The sequence below is a fragment of the Phyllobates terribilis genome, unplaced genomic scaffold, assembly GCF_046119375.1.
Source record: "Phyllobates terribilis strain yellow unplaced genomic scaffold, ASM4611937v1 Scaffold_2__4_contigs__length_985480577, whole genome shotgun sequence".
NCBI classification, from domain to species: domain Eukaryota; kingdom Metazoa; phylum Chordata; class Amphibia; order Anura; family Dendrobatidae; genus Phyllobates; species Phyllobates terribilis.
Window position 1 is genome coordinate 310,094,908 of NW_027362762.1, and position 26,900 is coordinate 310,121,807.

The window sequence follows — 26,900 nt, forward strand, 5'->3', positions numbered from 1 at the left end:
TCACGTTCATAAAGATGAACAAATCATGGATCCGAAACGACTTTTCTACCCCTGTGTCATCCTGGGGAGAGTAAAAGCTTGATGATTGGTTAAAATCACCCTACCAACCGTTTTAAGCTTTCAAATTACTAATCATGTTTATCTGTATCTTGACTGGAAAATAATTTGGGTTTTGTAGCAGTGTGCAGCACTGATCCTATTAGGCCATCTATAATAAGCTTCACCAGATTTAAAATTAAAAATAATTTTTAGCTGCATCTAGCCCGGAAAATAATTTTGGGGCTCCGAGATGCGCAAGACACATAAGTGCCTTCTTGCTGCACTACCTGCAGCATGACCCTCATATTGTCAGAATTCGAAGTAATCATGACTACTGGGTTGCCACACTCTTAGATCCCCCAAACTTTTCGATCAACCTTTTCATTTTAATAAAGACCAAAAAAATGGTCATTTTTGAAATTATAAGCATTAGCAGGTTGTTAGAAACTGAAATCAAACAGTTTTCAACTCAAAACTTTATTCTAGGTGATGTTACATTTTCACATAGGACCCCTTGTTCGAAAGGAGCTTCTGAACTCTCTCGTCCATTGAATTTGTCAGGTTTTGGATGGTTTCTGCTTCAATTGTTTTGCATGAGGACAGAATACCCTCCCAGAGCTGTTGCTTAGATGTGAACTGCCTCCCGCCATCATAGACACTCCTTTTAATGATGCTCCAAAGGTTCTGAATGGGGTAGAGGTCAGGGGAGCATGGGGGTCACACCATAAGTTTGTCCCCTTTTATGCCCATATCAGCCAGAGATGCAGATGTTTTATGTGCAGCATGAGATGGTGCATTATCATGCAGAAAAATGATCTTGCTGTGAAATACACGGTTCTTCTTCTTGAACCATGGCAGGAAGTGCTGTTTGAGAAAATCCACATACATTATGGAGTTCATCTTTAGCGCCTTCAGGGATCCTAAAGGGGCCGACAATCTCTCTCCCCATGATTCCAGCCCAAAACATTACTCCACCTCCTCCTTGTTGGTGCTGTAGCCGTGTTTGCGTGGGGTGTCCATCAACCAGCCATCCTCCACTCCATTCATCTGGACCATCGAGCGCTGCACGGCACTCATCCGTGAACAAAACAGTTTTGAAATCAGTCTTCATTATAATGTTTGGCCCACTGGAGCCGTTTCTGCTTGTGTGAAGTGGATAGAGGAGGTCGACAGGATGGCATATGCACAGCTGCAAACCTCTGAAGGACCCTGCATCTTGTTGTTCGGGGGACGTTGGAGGCACAAGCAGCTTCAAAAACTTGTCTGCTGCTATGACAAGGCTTTTTTGCCGCTGCTGTTTCAACCTGACGTAATTGCCTGTAGGAAAGAGTCCTCAATTTGCCCTTATCAGCACGCACACGTGTGTACTGTGAATCAGCTACATACTTCTTGATTGCCAAGACACTTCATCCTGATCATCGCACAATGTTGATTGTAGTCATGCCTTGACCTAAACACTCCACAATTTGTTGCTTCTCAGCAGCCGACACATCCTTTTTCTTTCCCATTTTGGCAGAAAATGTAGGCTGCTTAATAATGTGAGAGAGCCTTCTTAAGTAGTCTTGCCTTTCATTGGACACACCTGCCAAACTAATTAGCACAGGTGTCTGCAATTGCTTACAGTGATATAAAGAGCCCTGACACACATCACCATCAATGAGTTTAACTGACAAACAAACAAATTCTTCCCTTATCACTCCTAAACACTTTTTGCATAATAATTTGGAACGCGGTGTACATGTGCTTTTCCACAAAACACCAGTGGTTCACGTAGTGAATCTTACAGTTCTAACTTGCCAACCGTGGTCTGTATGGAATTGTTCAATAAAGGGCCCAAAATTAAGATAACATAGATGGGAGAGGTCTCTATGAATAGGAATTCCTAAGTATTTGATACCCTGTGAGGGCCAGGCAAAGGGAAAGTTGGACTGGATGGAATCCTATATGGATTTAGGGAGGGAGACATCGAGGGCCTCAGACTTCGCTGCATTGATTTTAAAATTTTACCATGTAACAAAGTGATCTATTTCAGCCATAACAGCAGGGATGGATATATGTGATTGAGTGATATATACTAGGACATCATCAGCAAATAGAGAGCACTTGTACTCGGTGCCTCCCACCTCAATCCACCTAATATTGGGGTTATGGCGAATTGATGAGAGCAGGTGCTCCGTCACTAGGATGTATAAGAGAGGGGACAGAGGACATCCCTGCCTTGTCCCATTGGTGATTGTGAAAGGTGATGAAAATGTTCTGACGCACCTCCTGGGCCTTGGGACACCCGGAGCCGGACACTTTTTGGTGGATGCTGGTGGTTGTAGTCTTCGTGGCGGCGATCCGGTTCCGTGGCTCAGGGCGGTCAAACCAGTGGCGGAACTATTTATGTGGTTTTGATGTTTAAATGTCCGACTACGCCACCCGTGGATTGCGGTCAGAGTGAACCGCCGCTACAGGGCAGACCGCTAAGGCTGGTGTTGTGGGTGCAGCAGAGCGTAGCATAACTCCCCACGGGAGGAGTATAGCCTCAGGGCAGTGTATGCGGAGGATGGGGGTGATGGTGCAGGGCAGCAGCAGTAACGACACGGAGTCAGTGATGCAGTTCAGGGCCTTTACTCACAGTTCTTATTATCCAGACCACGTCTGCAGGTAACGGCTGCCCACGTCGTACTGTGCTCACCAGGTGAGGGGCTCAGACAACTCCCAGATAACTTTGGAGCGCTTCACAGGACCCCCTTTGTGTGTCCTTTGTCTGGCCTTTCTTACCAACACTTCTGTCCGGCTGCCTCGGGCCTCCTCTTGGTAAACTTGGCGCCAGTTTCCCTGACCCTATGTGGTGCCTTCCTAGCGGGTGGAGCAAGGGGCTGCGCCACATAAAATGTCAGAGCCTCCGGTTTCTAGCTGAGGGTCGTTTCCTGCCTCCACTAGTTCGGGGACCGGTCTCCCCCTTTGGCCTGACCCCTCCACGCAGGTGGATTCGGGCGTGCGGTGGCGACTCGCCCGTCCGCACCCCTGGGATCCCTTCATTCCTCGTTCCTGGAGCCTTCTCCGCTCCTCTTCCTTCCTTCTCCCTCTTGCAGGCCTGGGCCTCTGTTACTAGGCCCACCTCCGGAGCAGAGCTCATGCAGAGCCCCTGCTCCCTGCCACTTCTGCTCAGACTTCTCTGCACTGAACTAAGATGGTGCCCACCTTTTATACTCCCTTCTCAATGCACCCAGGAACTGCTTCCTCCCTGCTCCTGCACTGCAGGGTTCCCCTTCCTCAGTGTTCCCTCCCCCCACTCCAGCCAGGGACAGGGACTGTCGTGCCCATCTGAGGGGCATATTGGTCGCCCTGCCCCACGGCAATGTGGTGTAATGCATGCAGGTGTCGGGTCCTGATCCACACTCCATCCTTATCTGAGAGTGAGATATCACACCTCTGGGTGAGGTGCAATACGTCTGTAGCAACCGAGCCCTCGGTGCTACAGTTCCATTTATCTTCAGCCTAGGTGACGTATTGTGATACAGGGCCGTGATTTTGGCTATAAAAGGGTCCCCTAGACCCCTACCCCAAGCTTTTTAAGAGAATCATATATGGCGTGCCAGGAGACTCTATGGAATGCTTTCTCAGCATCCAACGAGAGTATCTACTTACAAATTTTTAACTGCATCTAGCCCAGGAAATACTTTGTGCCTAGTAGCAGTGTCTGCTAGTCAGCGGATTATCCCGGCTGTTAAGCAAGCTACACCACCTGTAGTTTGGACACTTAATTTTTTCAAAGGAAATGCTTCGGGACCACGGGATACTTAGTGAAGAGCATCAGGAGGCACCCCAAGGCATAGGGGCTGGGACTGGCACTAGGATGCCTTGCGGTGGACAGCCGAGCTCGATCCTTATAAAAGCTTTTTAACTGCAGCAGCTTTAGTGGACGCTACTGGAGCTGGAATTACGCGGCTGCTGGCATGAGACTTGCCCTCCAATAGATCCTTGTAAATGGATTTAAAGTGTATTCATTCAAATTAGAGGGACAATTTAAATTAAAAAGCTTAGAGCTGCCTCCACCACAGGGGGGCTCTCTCGACCCACCAGCGGACAGGCACCAGTATTGGGAGAGGGGGGCTGGCCGTCAGGGTTCACCGCGGCTCTGGCACAAACCCGGCGACACGGAGGTGGCACGGGCAGGAGCGGACTGGCCGTCTCGGCTTCTCACTTTTTGGATTTTAGAAGGGCATGACATGCCTATATCTGTGTCTCCCCCTCCTTTTACTCCTCCACCTCTTTTCTTTTCGCATGACTATATGTACTTGTCACTTTTCCATGTGTTAGTTGTGTCTTCTGAGCAGTTTGTCAGCTTTTGGACACCTTTGAAGGTGTTTTCTATGTGTTTCTATGTGTTTTTGTTTGCCTGCCATTGTTTTTAACGGTGTTCGAAGGTGTTCGACGAACAGTTCGACGAACAGTTCGGCGAACACACGGGTGTTCGACGAACCGAACCGAACTCGAACACTACGGGGGTGGCTCAACACTAGTGAAGAGGTATTTGGGAATCCTGCATAAAATACCTGTGTGAGTTGCTGAATTGTGAACTGCTGAGTGCTTTTCTACCTGTTTAGTTTTATTGGGCTTTTTAAAACCTATTTACTCACTACAGTTTTAGTTTCTACGTTTACTACCTGTGTATTTAAGGGTTAACTACATTGCACTAAAATCCTGAGGTGTAGCTTTACTCACAAGGGGTTAATTAAGGGGAAGGGGTCATAATTAAGGGTTTATAAGGGGCAGCTGGTTGGGCATCCAGTCCTTTGGAAGTGCATTGAGGTGAAGGGTGCATTGCTGGAAAAGGGTAAAAAAAAAAACTCTTTAAATCTCTTAATTTGCAAGTGTGAACAAGCTGAGTGTGACCAGAGCGTAAGTGCGAACGAAAGTAAGTGTGTGACTTGTTTTTCAGTGACTTGGATTCAGGGAGTTTGGAAGAGAGGAATTTGGACAGAATTGCTGTCTGTATTTCATTAATTCTTTACTTTTCTTTTTACTGAACATTGTCTATTGCAATCCCTATTAGGAAATGAGCTCCATTATTGACAATGCTATCCAGTGTACATCTTGCCACATGTATGCATTCCTTGAACAGCTGGTCGGGGTTGCTTACTGCTGCGCGAGATGTGTGCACGTTGTGTGTTTGGAAGCCCAGATACTGGATCTAAATGAGCAGCTGGCAACACTGAGATCCATTGACAACATGGAAATGAGTCTGCTGCTCACTGAGCAGCAGCTCACTGGGGTAGATATGGGGGAAGGTGGTAGTCGGGAGCTGCAGGACAGTGAGGCCGCTAGTTGGGTGACAGTTAGAAGGGGGGGTAGAGGGAAGAGTGCCAGGGAGGCTAGTCCTGATCTGGCACACCCCAATAAGTTTGCAAAGTTGGCAGATGAGGGGAGTGATGGTACAGGGGTAGCACTGCTGCAGCAAGGCATGTCCCCTGAAAGCCGGAGGAGTGTCTGCTCCAGTAAAGAGGTAAATAGGAGAGCAGGGCAGGCCAACCAGGTACTGGTAGTGGGGGACTCAATTATTAGGGGAACAGATAGGGCGATCTGTCACAAAGACAGGGATCGTCGAACAGTGTGCTGCCTACCTGCCGCTCGAGTCCGACACATCGCTGATCGGGTTGACAGATTACTGGGAGGGGCTGGTGAGGACCCAGCGGTCATGGTGCACATTGGCACAAATGACAAAGTTAAAGGTAGGTGGAAGGTCCTTAAAGATGATTTCAAGGAATTAGGCTGCAAGCTGAAAGCAAGGACCTCCAAGGTGGTATTCTCTGAAATACTACCGGTACCACGTGCCATGCCAGAGAGGCAATGGGAGATTAGGGAGATAAATAAGTGGCTCAAGAACTGGTGTAGGAAGGAGGGATTTGGGTTCCTGGAGAACTGGGCCGACTTCTCAGTTGGCTACAGACTCTACGCTAGGGACCGGCTGTACCTTAATGGGGAGGGTGCAGCTGTGCTGGGGGAGAAAATGGCTAGAAGGTTGGAAGAGTGTTTAAACTAGGGATTGGGGGGGGAGGGTATTCATTTTATAGGTGGGGAAGATGGTGCAGATAGTGACCTGGGCACAAATAAAGAAATTGGGGGTGGGGATAGAACAGTCAATAAAGTAAGAAGGAATAGAGGTACAGAGAGATACATAAAATGCATGTACACTAATGCCAGAAGCCTCACCCAGCAAAATGGTGGAATTAGAATTAATTTTGTTGGAAAATAATTATGACATCTTAGGGATATCTGAGACGTGGCTGGACGAGAGCCATGCCTGGGCAGTTAATTTACAGGGCTATAGTCTGTTCAGAAATGACCGTACAAACAAGCGAGGGGGGGGGGTGTTTATATGTAAAATCATCCTTAAAACCTGTCTTGCGGGAGGATATATGTGAATCTAATGAAAATGTAGAGTCCCTGTGGGTGGAGATAAGGGGAGGGGGGAAAAATAATAAATTTGTTATAAGTCTCAAAAATAATGGAAGTAGTGGAGAATATCCTCGTAAAGCAAATAGATGAAGCAGCGACTCAAGGAGAAGTCATTATTATGGGAGACTTCAACTACCCTGAAATACATTGGGGGACAGAAACATGTAGTTCAAGCAAAGGTAATAGGTTTTTGACAACTATGAGAGACAATTACCTTTCACAACTGGTTCAGGACCCAACAAGAAGGGGGGCACTTCTAGACCTAATATTAACCCATAGGCCAGACCGCATATCAAATATACGAGTTGGGGGTCACTTGGGTAATAGTGATCACAAAATAATACGTTTTCATGTAACCTTTAATAAGATGTGTAGTAGAGGGGTTACAAGGACACTAAACTACAGGAAGGCTAATTTCCAACGGTTGAGAGATGATCTTGGTGCAATAAACTGGGACGATATCCTGAGACATAAAGCTACACAAAGCAAATGGGAGACATTTATTAACATCCTGAATAGGACCTGTGCACAATATATACCCTTTGGGAATAAACATGGTAGAAATAGGAGGAAACCACTATGGCTAAATAGAGCTGTAAGGGGCGCAATAAGTGACAAAAAGAAAGCATTTAGAGAACTAAAGCAAGTAGGTAGTGATGAGGCATTAAATAAATATAGAAAATGAAATAAATTATGTAAAAAACAAATCAAGGCAGCGAAGATTGAGGCAGAGAGAATCATTGCCAGAGAAAGTAAAAATAACCCCAAAATATTCTTTAACTACATAAATAGTAAAAAACTAAAAAATGATAGTGTTGGCCCCCTTAAAAATAGTCTGGGTGAAATGGTGGATGAAGATGAGGAAAAAGCCAATATGCTAAATGATTTTTTTTCAACCGTATTCACACAAGAAAATCGTATGACAGAAAACATGATTAGTGATAACAAAAATTCTCCATTAAATGTCACTTGCTTAACCCAGCAGGAAGTACAGCGGTGTCTAAAAATCACTAAAGTTGACAAATCCCCGGGCCCGGATGGGATACACCCACGAGTACTGCAGGAATTAAGTAACGTCATAGATAGACCATTATTTTTAATCTTTAAAGATTCCATAATAACAGGGTCTGTACCACAGGACTGGCTTATAGCAAATGTGGTGCTAATATTCAAAAAGGGGACAAAAACTGAACTTGGAAATTATAGGCCGGTATGCTTAACCTCTACTGTGGGTAAAATCCTGGAGGGTTTCCTAAGAGATGTAATAATAGAGTATCTGAAGAAGAGTAACCTCATGACCCAATATCAACATGGGTTTACGAGGGACTGTTCCTGTCAAACTAATCTGATCAGTTTTTATGAGGAGGCAAGTTCTGGACTGGACCAAGGAAATGCAGTGGATGTTGTGTATATGGACTTTTCAAAAGCTTTTGATACGGTTCCACACAAAAGGTTGATACATAAAATGAGAACAATGGGGATAGGGGAAAATATATGTATGTGGGTTAAGAATTGGCTCAGTGATAGGAAACAAAGGGTGGTTATTAATGGAAAACACTCAGACTGGGTCTCAGTTAACTGTGGGGTACCACAGGGGTCAGTATTGGGCCCCCTTCTTTTTAACATATTTATTAATGACCTTGTAGGGGGCATGCAGAGTAATATTTCAATATTTGCAGATGACCCTAAACTCTGCAGGGTAATCAATACAGAGGAGGACAATTTTATATTACAGGAGGATCTATGTAAACTAGAAGCTTGGGCTGATAAATGGCAAATGAGCTTTAATGGGGATAAATGTAAGGTAATGCACTTGGGCAGAGGAAATAAAATGTATAATTATATGCTTAATTGTAAAACACTGGGCAAAACTGTAACTGAAAAAGACTTGGGTGTATTGGTGGACGACAAGCTCACGTTTAGTGGCCAGTGTCAGGCAGCTGCTGCAAAGGCTAATAAAATAATGGGATGCATTAAAAGAGACATAGATGCTCATGAGGAGAACATAATTTTACCTCCATACAAGTCATTAGTGCGACCACACTTAGAATACTGTGTACAGTTCTGGTCTCCGATGTATAAGAAAGACATAGCTGAACTAGAGACGGTGCAGAGAAGAGCGACCAAGGTTATTAGAGGACTGGGGGATCTGCAATACCAAGACAGGTTATTACACTTGGGGTTATTTACTGTGGAAAAAAGAAGGCTTAGGGGTGATCTTATTACTATGTACAAGTATATGAGGGGACAGTACAAAGACCTTTCTACTGATCTTTTTACTCTGAGGCCTGAGACGTGGACAAGGGGGCATCTTCTACGTCTGGAGGAAAGAAGGTTTAAACATAATCACAGACGGGGATTCTTTACTGTAAGAGCAGTTAGTCTATGGAACTCTCTGCCGCATGATGTTGTAATGAGTGATTCACTGTTAAAATTTAAGAAGGGCATGGATGCCTTTCTTGAAAAGTATAACATTACAGGTTATAAATACTAGATTCCTTGATAGGGCGTTGATCCAGGGAACTAGTCTGATTGTCGTATGGAGTCGGGAAGGAATTTTTTTCCCCAATGTGGAGCTTAGTGTTTGCCACATGGTTTTTTTTTGCCTTCCTCTGGATCAACATGTTAGGCTATGGGTTGAACTAGATGGACTTAGTCTTCCTTCAACCTTAAAAACTATGTTACTATGTATTAATGTTTGATGACCCTAACCGCCGTGCAACCGCTGAGTCTGCTTTACTATCTCTACGCCAGGGTAAACATTCTGTTATTGAATATGCTACTGAATTTAGGAGATTAGCGGTAGATACCAATTGGGACAGTTATGCACAATTACCTATTTTTAAGAGAGGTCTGTCTAGCATTGTAAAAGATGAATTGGTCCTCTCTGAGTCACCACAAGAGCTAGAAATGTTTATACAGCATTGTGTACGCATAGACATACACAAAGAGCCTGCAGGTAAAACATCTCGGGAGGTAGAAGAAGCGCCCATGCAAATTGATTCTGTGCAGAGGCGTGAGAGTAATGAGCGCCGGGAGCACCGCCTGCGAGAGAGGCTATGTTTCTACAGCGGCCAATCTAACCACTTTCTAATCAACTGTCCCAAGCGGCCTAACAAAGTGTTAACAGCGGTAGGAAAGTATGATAACACTGATGATGAATCTGACATCTCTGAATGTAGCCTACCATTAAATGCTGTATTCCATTCTCTCTCTATGACTACACCTCCCAAGGAGTTGAAGTAAAAGAACTCTCACTGTTCACTCCCTATTAAGATCCTGTGTTCAGGGCAGTGGATTTCCAGTGCAGCTATGATTGACTCTGGTGCAGGGGACAACTTTATGGACATTACATTTGCCCAAAAACATGGTATTGAGATACAGCAAAGAGCCTCTCCAATTACCATGGAAACAGTGGATGGGTCACCTTTAATCTCCGGGCCTGTGGATCAGGAGACTGTACCTCTTAAGATTTTGTTGGAGCCTAATCATCAGGAGCAACTTTCTTTCTTGTTAATTTCTTCTCCTCATTTCCCTGTGATTTTAGGCATCCCTTGGCTGCGTTCTCAGAACCCGACTATCAACTGGGAGACCAAGGAGATTATTTTTCCGACTAGGAGCAACCCAGCGATAAATGAAGCTGTCCCTGAGTCCACCGATGCAAAATCTACTGTACAGGTATTCACTTTACCTTCAGCGTATAAAGTATTCTCTGACATCTGTGACAAGAAGAAAACAGATCAGCTTCCTCCACATAGGCATTATGACTGTCCCATTGAGCTGCTTCCTGGGGCGGCTATTCCTTTTAGCAACGTATATCCTTTGGCAGCACCTGAACTTCAAGCCTTGAAGGAGTATATTGATGAAAATCTGGCCAAAGGCTTTATACCTCCTTCTTCCTCACCAGCAGGGGCGCCTATATTTTTTGTAAAAAAGAAGGATGGGACCCTAAGACCCTGTATTGACTATCGGGAACTCAATAAGGTAACCATACGGAATCGTTATCCTTTGCCTTTGAGTACAGAATTATTGGAAAGAGTCCGCCATGCCAAGGTGTCCTCTAAACTAGATCTTCGTGGGGCTTATAATTTGGTGCGTATTCGTTCCGGTGATGAATGGAAGACCGCATTCAGATGCCGGTATGGACACTTTGAATATCTGGTGATGCCCTTCGGGCTTTGTAATGCCCCTGCGACATTTCAACATCTGGCTAATGACATTTTTAGAGATTTATTGGATCAGTTTGTGGTGATCTATTTGGACGATATTTTAATTTTTTCTGACTCTCTACAGGAATATGAAGAACATGTCAAAACTGTTTTGAAACGTCTGAAAGAGAACCATCTGTATGTTAAGCCGGAGAAGTGTGAGTTCCATCTGGTAAGATTCAGCCAATCCTTGACTGGCCAGTACCCAGGAACGTTAAAGAGGTCCAACGTTTTATTGGTTTTGCAAATTTCTATAGACGTTTTATTAGAAATTTTTCAGACATTGTCCGTCCCATTACTTCCTTGACAAAGACCGAAAAGCCCTTTAAGTGGTCATCACAGGCTCAAGAGGCTTTTGATCGACTTAAGGCTTGTTTCACCTCAGGATCGCTGTTGATCCACCCAGACCCAGCACTTCCTTTCATTGTGGAGGTGGACGCTTCTGATAATGCTTTAGGGGCTATTCTCTCCCAAAGAACTGGAGAGAAGAGTCTGCTACACCCTTGTGCTTTCTTTTCCCGTAGACTTACTTCAGCTGAGAAAAACTACGATGTGGGAGACAAGGAACTGCTAGCTATTATTGTAGCTTTCAAAGAAAGGAGCCACACAACAGATCGCAGTGCTGACTGACCATCGCAATTTGGAGTTTCTCAGATCCGCTCGATGTCTTTCTCCTCGTCAGGCTCATTGGAATCTATTTTTAAATCAATTTAATTTTGTTATTTTGTACCATCCAGGTTCTCGTAATGGGAAGGCTGATGCTTTATCCCGAATCCATGCTGCGGATTCAGTACCTGGAGCCCCGTCCAAGACCATTCTATTCGATGCCAACTTCATCGGAGTTATCCACGATCAGGACTTGTGGAAGGAGTTCAAGGAGGCCTATGACGGTGATGTATTTCTGGCCAATCCACCTGTTGATATTAATCTTGTCCTTAAGGGTGGCATGTGGTTCAGGGATCGACGTATCTACGTCCCTGAGGCCGTTCGTCTGCAGATCCTCAAGTTGGTCCATGACTCCAAGGTGGCTGGTCACAGGGGGGTACAGAAGACACAAGAGTTCCTAAGCCGATTTTTCTGGTGGCCGACTTGCCTGAAGGATACTAAGGACTATGTTCTCTCTTGCGAGGTATGTGCTCGTTTTAAGACTCCTCGTATGTCACCTACGGTTCTTCTTCAACCATTACCTGTTCCGTCCCGCCCATGGGGGTCTATCTCAATGAACTTCATTGTGGAGCTGCCTACATCAGGTGGCATGAATACGATCCTGGTGGTAGTGGATCGCCTGACTAAAGCCGCTCATTTTGTTCCTTGCCCCGGTCTTCCCTCAGCTAAGGATACAGTGAACTTGGTTATACAGAATGTTTTTTGGCTGCATGGGGTCCCGGATGAAATCATCTCTGACCGTGGAGTGCAGTTTACCTCAAGATTCTGGAAGGAGTTTTGCTCTGCACTCAATATTAATGTCTGTCTTTCTTCCGCTTATCACCCCCAGACGAACGGTCAAACCGAGCGTACCAACCAGACCTTGGAACAATATCTACGATGCTATGTCAGCCATCTTCAGGATGATTGGTTGGCGTTACTTCCATTAGCTGAATTCTTATATAACAATTCTCAGAGTGCCTCCACTAAGTTCACACCTTTCTTTGCCAATCTGGGTTACCATCCGAGTATCTTACCTAGGTCTCCGATTAATGCTCCGGTTCCAGCTGTAGAGGAGAGGCTGACTGCGATGAGGCAAAATCTGGAGGTTCTGAAGGAATCTTTGACCTCAGCTCAGGAACGTTACAAGAAATCAGCTGATAGATTCCGTAAACCGACACCCATGTTCAAGGTAGGAGATTCCGTGTGGTTATCCACTAAAAATCTGAAGTTGAACGTTCCTTCACGGAAACTTGGACAGAAATTCATCGGCCCTTTCAAGATCAACGGTATTGTGAGCTCTGTGGCCTGCCGTCTGAAGTTGCCTAGGACTATGAAGGTACACCCAGTTTTCCATGTTTCTTTACTAAAGTCTGTACCTCCTAATACCTTCCAGGGACGTGTTGTGCCACCTCCGCAGCCTGTGGAGATTGATGGGCAGGAACAATTTGTGGTGGAAGAGATTATTGATTCTAGGTTTCGCAGGAATCAGCTCCAATATCTGATAAGATGGCAGGGGTATCCCCCTGAAGAAGACTCTTGGGAACCTGTGGAAAACATCAATGCCCAACAGAAAATTTCTCGTTTCCATCAGAGATTCCCTGAGAAACCGGGTCCAGGATCGTCCTGAGGCCGCTTCTAAGGAGGGAGTAATGTCAGGACTGTGAATATTTTTAATTACATTTTGGCCATTTTTGCCCTCTTTCAAGATGGTGTCTTTTGTCTCATGTGCCCCTTGTCTTCCTGCTTTATAACTCCACCCCAGCCTCTAATCAGTGCTAGAGTATTCTGCCTGTGACCTGTTCCTGGTGGTTTCCTAGTTTCCTGCTCTGCCCTGCAGACTTGTGTGGATCTTCTGTTACCTGCTCTCAGAGATTCTGCTGCATTCAGTTGTTACCTGTATTCCTCCTTCTCCTGGCTGCTCCTGCTGCTACCTCTGAGCCTCAGTCTTCACCTGCATTCTGCTAACAAGTAAGCTGGTTTCTGCTCTGACTCACCTGCATTAGATAGTGCAGCACAGTCCCGTGCTCTGCAGCTATCAGGGACTTCCTACCCAGGCCTCCCTGGATTATCTAATATATATATTGTATGGACTTCCTTGCATGGACTTGATAAAGACTTCCTTGTTTTCTAGCATCCTCTAGTGTGAACTGCGCTTTACAGACTGCTCTGCTGCTTGCATTTTCCCCTGAGTGTTTATGGACTTTGAGTTTTCGTCTGCACTTGTTTGAAACACTGTGTGTTTATAATATACACTTTGACACCTATAAGCTGTGTTCTGTTGTATCTTTGTTCCACGCAAAAAGACTCCTGTGGTATCCATTATAATTATTACACTCTTATAACATGGATCTAACAGAATTGCAAGCCAGTAGTCAGCACTATTTAGAATCATAACTATATGGGGATCATGTTGCAGATAGTGCAGCAAGAAGGCATTCATATGTTGGGCTCTTCCATGAGTTGGTGGCTGGGTAATTCTGAAGCTTGTTTCCTCTGTCCCCTCCCACCAAACACGAACAGAGAGGGAATGATTATCCTCTTCCTGTTCAGACTGTTGCTCGCCCCCATCACCTCTTCCTCTTCCATTTGTTCCTCGCCTCTTGCACCTTCACTAACAATTTGTCTGGAATCACCAACCCCCCTCGATCGCAGTGAACCACCCTCCCTTGTCACCCTGAGATGTCCCCCAGTGTATGACGTTAGTAACAGAAGAAATTATTTTAGTGTGGATGAGGCCTCTATAACATAGCAGATATGCTCTAAACTATTTCAAACTGAGATGTCTTCTGCTGTATAACGTTAGGAACAGAAGAACGTATTTTTTTTACTGTGGATGAGGCCTGTATAACATTGAATATATGCTCCAAGATATTTCAAACTCAGATCTAGCCTGCTATATCACGTTAGTCACAGCAAAAAAAAATTTTTTTTTGCTCTGAATACAACTGAATTTTACCACCACAAAAGGACTAGGTGGACTGTGGCTAAAAACTGAAAAAATATATATATTTTTTACTGTGCATACAACTGAATTTCACCCCCAAAAACTGATAAGGTAGGCTACTATAGCTTGCGCTATCACATTAGCAAATTAAAAAAATATATTTTTGTGCTCTGCACTCAGCTTTGTATAACAGCTGAATTTCAACCCCACAAAATGAAAAGGTGTGCTAGTCTCTACTAAAGCCATAAAAATTAAATAAAATGTAACACTAAAGCCATCTTCACACAACATAAAGACTGCGTTTTTTTATGCAGGTGTCCGCACCATACAACAAAATAACAATCTTATTATTGTGTGTTTGCGTTTTGTTTGAGTTTCTTTTGAGTTTTCCCCCTTAAAATGTGTTTTGGTGAAGCTGTGAATCTACATTTTTAATACCACAGAAAAACTTTGATTTTTGAGCTTAAAAATGTGTTTTTTTTACCGTTTTTTTTTTTTTTTTACAGGCTCCACATAGGCTTATATATATAAAAAAAATGTATGAAATCCGCATAGTTCAGCACCGTCTTTAGCTGCACTGCAGGCGTAGATTTCATTAAATCACATCCACTGTGCCTGGACATGTAGGCCGTGTCCAGATGTAGCAAAAATGCTGTGTTTTTTTCAGCTACTTTTTTTTGGATGTCATTCTGCAGCATTTAAATGGCCAAGAAAAGTGGATGCGAATTCATGAAAACCGCTCTGTGGTCTAAAGACGCTGCTGATCTGTATGGTTATGGTTTTTTTTTACGTCTAGAGGCTTCTATGTGGAGCCTAAAAAGAGAGAAAACGCATGTAAAACGACTGCAGTTACTTTAAGTGCAGAATCAAAGCTATTCTGTATTATAAAAAAAAATGAACAATGCGGCTTCACATCTGCACCAAAAAACATCAAATAAGGGGGATAAGGCATAAAAAAAATGTAGCAAGTATGCAATAATCAGAGATGATTGTTATTGTGTAGTTTGGTGTGGACATCTACAGAACCCCCAAAAAATACAGTATTTATTTAACATGTGAACACGGCCTTGCAGACACAAAAAAGCCAGATGTCAAATGGTGAAGCTACATAAAGATGAGAAAGTTGAATGGACGGAAAATAAATCCATAGATCCCAACTGAAAGAAGCATGACACACAGATGACATCATGCCAGCCCTGGCTAATCAAAAGTCACGCCGTATGAGGTAAGGTTAATAGTGTTGCATGAGCGTGCTCGGTTAACCCTTTCACAGAGCACGCTCGGGTGCTGCTCGAGTATTTTCGGCATCTATGCTTGAGCCGCCGCGGCTGCATTTGTCGCGGCTGTTAGACAGCTGTGACACATGCAGGGATTGTATGTTTGTTAGGCAATCCCTGCATGTGTCACAGCTGTCTAACTGCCCCAGTGGCTCGAGCATAGATCCAGAGCACGCCGTAAATACTCAGGCAGCACCCGAGCATGCTCGGTGAAAGGGTAAACCGAGCACGCTCATGCAACACTATAGGTAAGAGATTCGTGGCCCCCTGTCCAGCGTCTCATGAATTGATCCGCTCAGCTCTAGTTCAAACTAGCTATGGAATCCGTTCTACGCCTGGGTGGCGAGCATCTTTATTGGTATATGGTCTCCCATGCTGGTATGTGCTGCTCCCCTCCTGGTATTTGTGCTGTCCCACCATCCTATCCTGATATGCGTGGGGTCCCTCACTTCCCAATCCTGATATGCGTGGGGTCCCTCACCCCCCAATTCTAGTATGCGTGGGGTCCCTCACCCCCCAATCCTGGTATGCGTTGCGCTCTTCACCCCCGCAATCCTGGTATGCGTGGCGCCCCTCATCCCTATAACACTGCACACATACCAAAAAATAAACACTTATACTCACCTTTCTTCCCTGTGCTCCAGCGCTACTGTGTTCTGTTCTGCCGGAGTACGCGTGTGCCCATACCGCGCTGTCCGGCGCCATTTTGCTGAAGACGCACTGCAAATGTGTCTTCAGTAAAATGGCGCCGGATAGCGCTATGCGCATGCACCAATTCCGACGCCTCACTCCTGCCCCGGTCTCCGGGAAAAGAGAGGCGCCGCGGCAATGCTCCTCCGTGTCAGGTAAGTATGGCACCGGCGATAGCGGTATGCGTTCAGTGTCTACGCATACCGTGATCTCCGGCGACATACACTCCTCTTACCTGTAACGGCTCCATGCATTCTTCTCTCTGGAGTCAGACTGCGCAGGCGTGTCGCGCTTGCGCAGTTTATAGAGGCTTCAGAGACACGCATCTCCCGTTATATTATAGATAACTGCCTTTCTGCAGTATGTGGCCTAAGGCACAGCCGGCACTATCTAGTACCGTCCTCCCGTGTGGCCTGGGGCACGGCCGGCACTATCTAGTACCGTCCTCCCGTGTGGCCTGGGGCACGGCCGGCACTATCTAGTACCGTCCTTCCGTGTGGCCTGGGGCACGGCCGGCACTATCTAGTACCGTCCTTCCTTGTGGCCTGGGGCACGGCCGGCACTATCTAGTACCGTCCTTCCGTGTGGCCTGGGGCACGGCCGGCACTATCTAGTACCGTCCTCCCGTGTGGCCTGGGGCACGGCCGGCACTATCTAGTACCGTCCTCCCGTGTTGCCTGGGGCACGGCCGGCACTATCTAGTACTGTCCTCCCGTGTGGCCTGGGGCACGGCCGTCACTATCTAGTACCGTCCTCACGGTGGTCTGAGGCACAATCTAGTAACGTCCAGTCCTATGGATGTCGCTGGTCTTCATCCAACACTGTCCTCCTTCTCTGCTTCATGTGGATTGCACACAGCATCTGCCATCACGCTCCTGCTCAGGCACACTTCTCTGCTCTGTGCGGGGAAAGGGCAGAGAAAAGTGCGCCAGTGCAGGAGCGCGATGTAAGACACTGTCTGGATGATGTAGGACACGTCATCCACTTGCAGAAAGGAGGACGGCAATCTCAGGAGGAGGCGCCGGATTAACACTAGAGAAACTCATTGGATGGGACTGCCATGTAGGTGAGTCTAATATAAGGTTTTTTTTTACGTTATGCTGATCGGCTTGGGGACTTATACACTGTGTTCCAAATTATTATGCAAATAATATTTTCTCAAATTTTCCCAAATTACCTATATGAATTGCAGTCATTGTAATTTTCCAGTCAAACAACTATTAGAGTACAATTGAAAGGTTTTTGTACAAACTGCCTATGATAACAGTATATTTAAAAAAAAATAAAACACTCAAACTGCATTCAAAATGCATGTTCCAAATTATTATGCACAGCAGAGTTTTCAACCTTTTCATTTTAACAAAAAAATGATCATTTTTGAAATTATAAGCACTTGCAGGTTATTACAAACTGAAATCAGTTTTCAACTCAAAACTTTATTCTAGGTGATGTTACATTTGCACATAGGACCCCTTGTTCGAAAGGAGCTTCTGAACTCTCTCGTCCATTGAATTTGTCAGGTTTTGGATGGTTTCTACTTCAATTGTTTTGCATAAGGACAGAATACCCTCCCAGAGCTGTTGCTTAGATGTGAACTGCCTCCCGCCATCATAGACACTCCTTTTGATGATGCTCCAGAGGTTCTCAATGGGGTTGAGGTCAGGGGAGCATGGGGGCCACACCATAAGTTTGTCCCCTTTTATGCCCATAGCAGCCAGAGATGCAGATGTGTTATGTGCAGCATGAGACGGTGCATTATCATGCATGAAAATGATCTTGCTGCGGAATGCACGGTTCTTCTTGAACCATGGCAGGAAGTGCTGTTTGAGAAACACAACATACATTATGGAGTTCATCTTTACCCCTTCAGGGATCCTAAAGGGGCCGACAATCTCTCTCCCCATGATTCCAGCCCAAAACATTACTCCACCTCCTCCTTGTTGGTGCCGTAGCCGTGTTTGCATGGGGTGTCCATCAACCAGCCATCCTCGACTCCATCCATCTGGACCATCGAGCGTTGCACGGCACTCATCGGTGAACAAAACAGTTTTGAAGTCAGTCTTCAAGTATTGTTTGGCCCACTGGAACCGTTTCTGCTTGTGGATAGAGGAGGTCGACAGGATGGCTTACGCACAGCTGCAAACCTCTGAAGGACCCTGCATCTTGTTGTTCGGGGGACGTTGGAGGCACCAGCAGTTTCAAAAACTTGTCTGCTGCTATGACAAGGCTTTTTTGCCGCTGCTCTTTTAACCTGAAGTAATTGCTTGTAGGAAAGAGTCTTCAATTTTCCCTTATCAGCACGCACACGTGTGTACTGTGAATCAGCTACATACTTCTTGATTGTGCGATGATCACGATGAAGTGTCTTGGCAATGTTGATTGTAGTCATGCCTTGACCTAAACACTCCACAATTTGTTGCTTCTCAGCAGCCGACACATCCTTTTTCTTTCCCATTTTGGCAGAAAATGTAGGCTGCTTAATAATGTGGGACAGCCTTCTTAAGTAGTCTTGCCTTTCATTGGACACACCTGCCAAACTAATTAGCACAGGTGTCTGCAATTGCTTACAGTGATATAAAGAGCCCTGACACACATCACCATCAATGAGTTTAACTGACAAACAAAAAAATTCTTACCTTATCACTCCTAAACACTTTTTGCATAAAGGCCATACAGGTGGTGGTCATACTTTATATGGGGAAAAACAGGTGGCAGGTTTTCATCTATGCAGCTTGTACAAGTGAACTTCATTGTTTCAAAAGTGGGTTACCTGTCTAAGCCATGTTATTATAGTACATTTTAGATGGTTTATACAGATGCATCATGGGCTTTTCCTGCCCTATGAGTAAAATGAAAGGCTAAAATACAATGTGGAAACTTAATCAGAGAAATGTTTTATTTACATTCAGAACAAGTTTAAAAGAAACAAATAACCATTACCACAGAAATCTCAAACTTTTAATTGTAGAAATATTGTATACATAACATGAACATCATGTATAGAAATAATTCTAATTTTATAAAAGTGCATTTATGGAAGGATTGTGGGTAAGGTCTTTGGCTTTGCCCCAACCCCTCGGCCTGCCTCCGGTGTCTGATGTCTCAGCGTCCTGGAAATGAGATCATGATGCCTGCTTTGGATAGCATATCAATAGCCTTGAAATACCTGGGAATAAGGGAAGGGGGTCTTTGGGGAAATTGGTCTCGAAAACAAGGCAGCGTGGAAAATTCTATTTTGTGGCTGTAGGTGACAACATCTCAGACCCAAGCGTTGTTGACTACTGAGAGCCACTCATCCCGGAACCAAAAGGAGAGACGGCCGCCCACCCCGAGAAACATCCCAGGTGGGAACACCGTGTCATACCGACAAGAATCTGCTAGATCTAGGCCTGGCAGACTGGCGCTAGTGGGTTCGTTGATGCCAGGAGGGGGCTAGCCTAAAGGAAGGTCTCTTCTTTTCCTGGCGGGTCGGAGAGTTGTCCCTTTGGTTGCTGTTCTACACTGAAAATTTCCGAAAGGACCAAAACTGGACTGGGCATCTCTTGGGGGGGAGGGCATTTGGCCCTCTGTTGCGGAAGCAAAATATTCTTACCCCCTATGGCATTAGAGATCATCTTATCTAGCTCTTCAAAAAGGCGGGAGCCCTGGAAGATGAGGCTGGTGGACTTTTTGGAAACTGAATCCACGTTCCATGATTTCAGCTATGAGGCCATGTGGATGGTGATGTTGCCTGCTGCCAGGTTTGAATAGGCGGCTGCAAGGGTGGCACACTCTTGTTATAGTCAGTGAGGTGCTCCTTGGGAGGTGACATTGTGGGCGGACTGCAGTCCTGGCAGAGGGAACAGGTCTGACCAGAGGGAAACCTTTTGTTACAAGAGAAACATGCAAAATGCAGGACAATGGGAGTGAGACTCCCTGGGGTTCGGTATAGAGAGAAGAGAAAGAAACCAGTGCTAGAGGGGAGCTAGGCTGTGGATAAAGAGCTGCCCCCGGTGGCAGAGCTTACTCAGACCCTGTATCCTGAGGACCTGGAGAGGCTCAAGGTGGCGGTGATCCGGCAGAACCAGACGATGAGGCAGCAGAATTCAGGTGAGCTGCGGCAGTGTTATAAACTGGCGACAGAAAGATGGCGCCGAGCTGGAGAAAGGTAGCGTCAGGAAAAACACGTGCAGAGTTCTTGCGCACCGGAATGCAAAGTGTGCCCTGATGGGTGGATGGCAGAAAGCGCTGGAGAGCCAGTGTGCGTGATTGTTTAGGCTGCTAGGGGTGTGGCCCGGGCAACGGGGAAAGTCTAGACTGAAGTCTGTATTTTTTAAGAGAGGGGGCCACAGGAGCCTCTGGAAAATGTGGAGGTGGCGATTCGAGCACCCTCACTGCCTGGTAGGATATATCTGTACTGAAGAACCTGAATCCTTCTTCGTAGACCGATGATGAAGCTGGGCATGAGATAACCTGGACAAATACCTTCGGGCAGCTGGCAGGTAACGGATCAGTCTTCCCTCCCTGCATCTTCTGAATCTGGGGGGCGAGCGGGCAAGGGATTAGTGCCATGGACCATCTGCTGGGGAATTCCAAACACTCTTGTTGTGTTAGGGTCCTGCCTCGTAGACCACAGAGGATACAGTAGTGAAACAATTCCACTGTCGCCCGTATCTGAAATAAAAAGGGGAATCATTAATAAAAAAACCACAAATCTAAGGCTACATGCACATTGCGTTCTGTGTCCCGTCGGAGAATACGTCCGAAATCCCCAGGAAACGGGGTCTGACGTATGCGCCGACGGGGGCCATAGACTGTAATGGTGACGGCAGAGCGAACGTGCACTTTTTTCGACAGTGTACGCCTACAGGAGGCGGACTCTCAGACACAGTAGCCTATGTCTGAGTGTCCGCCTCCTGTGGGCATACACTCCGGAAAGCACACGTTCGCTTTGCTGTCACCATTGCAGTCTATGGTCACCGTCAGCGCATACGTCCAAACCCCGTTTTGCCGGGGATTTCAGACATATGCCCCGACAGGGAGACAGAATGCAAAGCACCCTAAGGTAGAGATGGACCTGGGTCCAGACCCGTGTCTGCCTCCTACTGACACCAAGCTAAAACAGATTAGCTTCATGCCAGTTGATGATGCACCCTTCTGGGGAAGAAAGAACTTTTTTTTGCATAGTGTCAGCAGCATACACCCATGTTTTTTTGTGTCCCCCAATGAAGCATTAACCCCCCACCCCAAATCACGGCCAGCATTAACCCCCCACAGATAGTCCCCAGGATTAATCCCTCCACATCAACCTGAGGGCCCCAAAGCATAAACCCCCCCCAAATCCCACCAGACCTCCCCTCCACCCCCCAAGCATCCGCCTCCCCAAGCATAAACCCCTACCCCAAAGCCCAGGAGATGGCCCCCTACAAACATTATTCTCATCGTGCACCATCACCCCCCCCAGAGACCCCACAGGCGTGCACCATTACCCCCCCAAAGAGCCCCCACCAGCATGCCCACACCAGCGCCCCCGCAGCATCCCCACAGAGCCACCAGCATCCCCACAGAGCCAATACCACCCCCCAGCATGCCCCCAGAGCCACCAGCATCCTCCCCAGAGCCACCATCAGCAGCCCCCCCAGAGCCACAGCTGCCCCCAGCATCCCCTCAGAGCCATCACAAGCCCCCAGCATCCCCCCAGAGCCACCACCATCCCCCCCAGAGCCACCACCAGCCCGCAGCATCCCCCCAGAGCCACCACCAGCCCTCAGCATCCCCCCAGAGCCACCACCAGCCCGCAGCATGCCCCACAGAGCCCACACAAACCCGCAGCATCCCCCCAGAGCCCCCACAGACCACCCAGAGCACGCAGCATGCCCCCAGCATCCCCACAAGCCCGCAAAATCCCCCCAGAGCCTCCACCATCCCCCCCAGAGCCACCAGCATCCCCCTAGAGCCACCACCAGCCCGCAGCATCCCCCCAGAGCCACCACCAGCCCGCAGCATGCCCCCACAGAGCCCGCACAAATGCGCTGCATCCCCCGAGCCCCCACAGACCACCCAGAGCACGCAGCATGCCCCCAGCATCCCCACAAGCCCGCAGAATCCCCCCAGAGCAACCACCATCCCCCCCAGAGCCACCACCAGCCCCCAGCATCCCCCGACATCCCCCCAGAGCCACCAGCATCCCCCCAGAGCCACCACCAGCCCGCAGCATCCCCCCAGAGCTCCCAGCATCCCCCTGGAGCCACCACCATCCCGCAGCATCCCCCCATAGCCACCACCAGCCCGCAGCATGCCCCCACAGAGTCCGCACAAATGCGCAGCTTCCCCCCAGAGCCCCCACAGACCACCCAGAGCACGCAGCATGCCCCCAGCATCCCCACAAGCCCGCAGAATCCCTCCAGAGCCACCAGCATCCCCCCCAGAGCCACCACCAGCCCTCAGCATCCCCCCAGAACCACCACCAGCCCGCAGCATCCCACCAGAGCCCGCACAAGCCTGCAGCATGCCCCCACAGACCACGCAGCATGCCCCCAACGTCCCCACAAGCCCGCAGAATCCCCACAGAGCCACCACCATCCCCCCAAAGCCACCACCAGCCTGCAGCATCCCCCCAGAGCCACCAGCATCCCCCCAGAGCCACCTCCAGCCCTAAGCATCCACCCAGAGCCACCAGCATCCACCCGGAGCCCCCAGCATCCCCCCGGAGCCACCAGCAGCCCCCAGCATCCCCCCGGAGCCACCACCAGCATCCCCCCAGAGCCACCACCAGCATCCCCCCAGAGCCCCCACCAGCCCGTAGCATCCCCCCAGAGCCACCACCAGCTCGCAGCATCCCCCCAGAGCCCCCAGCATCCCCCTAGAGTCACCACCAGCCCGCAGCATGCCCCCACAGAGCCCGCACAAACCCACAGCATCCCCCCAGAGCCCCCACAGACCACCCAGAGCACGTAGCATGCCCCCAGCGTCCCCACAAGCCCACAGAATCCCCCCAGAGCCACCACCATCCCCCCCAGAGCCACCACCAGCCCGCAGCATCCCCCCAGAGCCACCAGCAGCCCTCAGCATCCCCCCAGAGCCACCACCAGCCCGCAGCATGCCCCCACAGAGCCAGCACAAACCCGCAGCATCCCCCCAGAGCCCCCACAGACCACCCAGAGCACGCCGCATTCGCCCAGTGTCCCCACAAGCCCACAGAATCCCCCCAGAGCCACCACCATCCCCCCAGAGTCACCACCAGCCCGCAGCATCCCCCCAGAGCCACCAGCATCACGCCAGAGCAGCCACCAGCCCCAAGTATCCTCCCAGAGCCACCAGAATCCCCCCAGAGCCACCAGCATCCCCCCAGAGCCACCACCAGCATCCCCCCAGAGCCACCACCAGCATCCCCCCAGAGCCACCACCAGCCACCCAGAGCCACCACCAGCCACCCAGCATCCCCCCGGAGCCACCACCAGCCCGCAGCATGCCTCCAGCATCCCCCCAGAGCCACCATCAGCCCGCAACATGCCCCCAGCATCCCCCCAGAGCCACCACCAGCCCGCAGAATCCCCCCAGAGCCACCACCAGCCCGCAGCATGCCCCCACGGAGCCCGCAGCATCCCCCTAGAGCCCCCACAGACCACCCAGAGCACGCAGCATGCCCCCAGCATCCCCACAAGCCCACAGAATCCCCCAAGAGCCACCACCAGCCCTCAGCATCCCCACAGAGCCCCCACAAGCCCGCAGCATGCCCCCACAGACCACCCAGAGCAGGCAGCATGCCCCCAACGTCCCCACAAGCCCGCAGAATCTCCACAGAGCCCGCAGCACTGACCCGCTCCTGCAACTTCACCGGCTGCTGTGTCATTCTCTGCAAGAGACTATGGCGTCTTGTGCTAATGCGCCGTCAGGACACGCCCCCCGGAAATGACGTCATACCTGGAAGGAGCTCATACATTCTAGCGTTTACCGTGCACCTATACACGTGCCCTGACTGCATGGGGCCCTGGAGTGGCTCGCAGTAGTCCATGCAGTGTAGCCAGGAGCAGGAAACCTGAAGGAATGCCATAGCCGGCATATAATAGACTGTAACCATGTAACTGACAATGGAGGGCTGCCTGTGCTCTGTGCTTCTTGTCACATGTGGGAAGATATGATGGATGGTCCAAACAAAGTGTGAGCGGAATCTTCTATGGCTAATGGCTGCAGTGGGCTACTGCTCGGGGGATAAAGTACCGAGGTGGCTAATGGCCAGATCACCTGCATAATCAGAACAGCCAGGCAGGATTGCTTCCACTATGATTGACAGGTTGTGCAGCATGTACAGTGCTTGCCAAAAGTAATGGCACCCCTTCAATTCTGTCAGATAATACTCAGTTTCTTCCTGAAAATGATTGCAATCACAAATTCTTTGGTATTATTCTCTTCATTAAAATTGCTTGCAAGGAAAAAACACAAAAGAGAATGAAGCAAAAATCAAATCATTGATCATTTCACACAAAACTCCAAAAAAGGGCCGGACAAAAGTATTGGCACCCTCAGCCTAATACTTGGTTGCACAACCTTTAGCCAAAATAACTGTGAACAACCGCTTCCGGTAACCATCAATGAGTTTCTTACAATGCTCTGCTGGAATTGTAGACCATTCTTCTTTGTCAAACTGCTCCAGGTCCCTGATATTTGAAGGGTGCCTTCTCCAAACTGCCATTTTGAGATCTCTCCACAGGTGTTCTATGGGATTTAGGTCTGGACTCATTGCTGGCCACCTTAGAAGTCTCCAGTGCTTTCTCTAAAACCATTTTATAGTGCTTTTGGAAGTGTGTTTTGGGTCATTGTCCTGCTGGAAGACCCATGACCTCTGAGGGAGACCCAGCTTTCTCACACTGGGCCCTACATTATGCTGCAAAATTTGTTGGTAGTCTTCAGACTTCATAATGCCATGCACACGGTCAAGCAGTCCAGTGCCAGAGGCAGCAAAGCAACCCCAAAACATCAGGGAACTTCCGCCATGTTTGACTGTAGGGACCGTGTTCTTTTCTTTGAATGCCTCTTTTTTTTTCCTGTACACTCTATGTTGATGCTTTTTCCCAAAAAGCTCTACTTTTGTCTCATCTGACCAGAGAACATTCTTGCAAAACGTTTTAGGCTTTCTCAGGTAAGTTTTGGCAAACTCCAGCCTGGCTTTTTTATGTCTAGGGGTAAGAAGTGGGGTCTTCCTGGGTATCCTACCATACAGTCCCTTTTCATTCAGATGTCGATGGATAGTACGGGTTGACACTGTTGTACCCTCGGACTGCAGGGCAGCTTGAACTTGTTTGGATGTTAGTCGAGGTTCTTTATCCACCATCCGCACAATCTTGCGTTGAAATCTCTCGTCAATTTTTCTTTTCCGTCCACATCTAGGGAGGTTAGCCACAGTGCCATGGGCTTTAAACTTCTTGATGACACTGCGCACAGAAGACACAGGAACATTCAGGTCTTTGGAGATGGACTTGTAGCCTTGAGATTGCTCATGCTTCCTCACAATTTGGTTTCTCAAGTCCTCAGTTCTTTGGTCTTCTTTCTTTTCTCCATGCTCAATGTGGTACACACAAGGACACAGGACAGAGGTTGAGTCAACTTTAATCCATGTAAACTGGCTGCAAGTGTGATTTAGTTATTGCCAACACCTGTTAGGTGCCACAGGTAAGTTACAGGTGCTGTTAATTACACGAATTAGAGAAGCATCACATGATTTTTCAAAGGGTGCCAATACTTTTGTCCACCCCCTTTTTTAGGTTTGGTGTGGAATTATATCCAATTTGGCTTTAGGACAATTCTTTTTGTGTTTTTTTCATTGAAGACAAATTAAATGAAGAGAATAATACCAAAGAATTTGTGATTGCAATCATTTTCAGGAAGAAACTGAGTATTATCTGACAGAATTGCAGGGGTATCAATACTTTTGGCCAGCACTGTATGTGCAGAGCGAGCTGTCAGTCAGTGCTGGCTGTGGTCCTCTGCTCAGCGCTCCCCTCCATGACTGAAAGCCAGCGGCTCCCGGGAGGAATATACTCTATTTCCTCTCTAGCCACACGTTCAGGCTGTTGACCTGCAGATTAACCCTATATAGCGATTGGGGACATGACTGGTTTCCTGTAAAATGTATTTGTTGTTTCAGGAGAACTTGCAGCGGAATGTTTCTGCCTCTAGCTCATCCCCCGTCCTCTCTCCATAGACTTTATCAGCACTAGCTACCATTTCCTTTAAGTAATGGGAAAATCTGATTTCACTCAAGACAGGTTTTATGAGTGACTTAAGAAGAAGCAGGTTTCTCTGATAAGAGATATTACAATGTTGCTTAATTTCATGTGTAATCTATAAAATGAAAATTAAAACCACGGTTAACTCTTTAAGAACCTGGTCTAATAGTATGTATTAGTGGTGTAGTAAGAGCCCATCCTCTGTTTCCTGCCCAGAAACTTAGAGAACCTGTCAGCAGGATTTTGTAATGTAAGGCATGGCTGTAATGGTGCTGTAATACAGATTACATTGATACCTTTGGTGAAGAAATCCGCTTTGTTGCTTTTCTTTAATCATCATTTGAAGTTTTCTGCTAATTAGATTTCGGTGCACAGGGGTTGGACTGTACATGGGGTCTTCTCCTCCCTGTCTGTGATTCCCCACCCCCTCTGACTGCTTCCG